We start from the raw sequence: 1,977 nt of genomic DNA on the forward strand, positions 1-1,977 counted from the left end.
CGTTTCCACATTACAGTTTAACACACACACATGTTTCCACATTACAGTTTAACACACACACATGTTTCCACATTACAGTTTAACACACACACATGTTTCCACATTACAGTTTAACACACACACATGTTTCCACATTACAGTTTAACACACATGGAACATGAGACTCCTCCTGTCAGACAGGGTTCAGGTTTTACACATCTGAAGGTTGGAAAGAACAGAGTTACACAAACTGAGCTGCAACTAAATGTTGCTCAGTGAAGACCCTGAACTGTCTCTGTCCTCTGTGTCTCTGTCCTCTGTGTCTCCATCAGTCTCTGGCTCTGTCCAAACAGCTGGTCCGTTCTGTGGACAAGGAGCATCTGTACAAAGTGAACGATGCAGAGGTGGAGCTGCTGATGGAGCGCTGGTTGTCAGACGAGTGTCTGAGCGCCGTCATGAGCTTCTTCCAGACCAAAGCCAGGCTGTGATGGAGCTGCAGGAGGTGAAGCCAGGCTGTGATGGAGCTGCAGGAGGTGAAGCCAGGCTGTGATGGAGCTGCAGGAGGTGAAGCCAGGCTGTGATGGAGCTGCAGGAGGTGAAGCCAGGCTGTGATGGAGCTGCAGGAGGTGAATCATGAAGCACACAGATGTTAGAAACACGTTAGCATGAAGAGAAGCTCCTGAGCAGAGCTGTTTGGATCACAGGACAGGACAGAATTGAACCCAAAACCCCGACAGAGACTCTTCAGGACAGTTTGACCTCTGACATTTAATTCCACCTTAACCAAGGGGCTCAGTTAAGGTGGAAATGAGGCTAAGTTTTAAAGGTTTTAGTTCAACACCCTTAATTTGACACAGAAACCTTCTCAGATGATGTTTTATGGTGCTAAACTTCTACAGTTAGTTTTTCACCCAGTGCCATGAAACATGGCTGATTATGTAATTCTCTCTGCTGTGTCTGTTAGTAAAATATTTCATGAAGCTTTTAATGAAACTCTCAGAAAGTGATGGTTGGATGATTAAAGATGGCCGCCACAGCTAAGTGACAGTAGAAAATCCTGTGTTAATTGTACTAACAGAGTTTTGTTTCAGACTTTAAGGTTATATTCTTTCATATGTTCAGTCTGACTCCTGCTGATGAACTTTATAAAACTAATTTTCTATGTGAGAAAAACTGATACATGAACAGCAACTAAAACTGAGTAATAAATGTAGTTCAGTTAAAAACACAAGATGTTCTGAGTCCAACAGGARCACAATAAACTGGTAAAAATACACAAACACTGAGCAGTACTTTCTTTAGTAAATGTTTTTTTTTACTTGTGTAAATGTATTTTACTTGAAGTACTGAACAGGTTTGCGTGTCCTCTTAATTAGAACTGACACACCTGTCTGTGAGGCTCCACCCCTTTTGCAACATTAATGAAGAATTTAGATTAAGTTCAAACATCTGAATGAAAGAACAAACTCAAACACGTTAATCTTCATGATGTAATAAACTGATCAAACTTAAATATGGTTTTAAACGGATTTAAGATGATGCTTATTTTTTTATCCCACCTGCTAGAAGAAATACCTTAATTAACTTAACGAACCACAACAGAATCAAAAGCAGAGGAAACATGCAAAGTAAAAAAAACCTGCTTCAGAACAAATAAAGATGTTCCTCTGAGACCCTCGTTTCATCAGGCTGAGCTGTGAAGCTGCTTCATCTGGTTTTTATAAAGGATTTCTGATGTCAACTCAAAATAAAGTTTAAAAGAAAAAAATACAATAATTTCTCTCTAGATTTTATTTGCCTTTACCTTCCATAAGCTATAAATGTTTTTATATTAATCAGTTTAATTTAACTTTGGTTTGAAAAAAGGAACAAGCACTGTCTTAATATGTCCACATTTATTAATAAAAAACATCTACAGATTATAAACAGGTCCCCACGGACAAAATACATCATCATGAACACACACACACACACACACACACACACACACACACACAC

The 1,977-nt window shown here is 39.2% G+C and overlaps 1 long non-coding RNA gene across 2 annotated transcripts; it reads left to right on the forward strand.

The window, feature by feature from the left end:
* The first annotated feature begins 124 nt into the window (after nt 1-124).
* On the forward strand, nt 125-1,652 carry LOC106534058 (uncharacterized). Of its 2 annotated transcripts, none has more exons than XR_001312313.1 (2): nt 125-574; nt 606-1,652. It is a non-coding gene; the product is annotated as an uncharacterized LOC106534058 (long non-coding RNA). The 2 variants fall into 2 exon arrangements; XR_001312314.1 differs by having other exon boundaries at nt 132-543.
* The last annotated feature ends 325 nt before the right edge of the window (nt 1,653-1,977 follow it).

Source organism: Austrofundulus limnaeus, unplaced genomic scaffold, assembly GCF_001266775.1.
Source record: "Austrofundulus limnaeus strain Quisiro unplaced genomic scaffold, Austrofundulus_limnaeus-1.0 Scaffold1080, whole genome shotgun sequence".
NCBI lineage: Eukaryota > Metazoa > Chordata > Actinopteri > Cyprinodontiformes > Rivulidae > Austrofundulus > Austrofundulus limnaeus.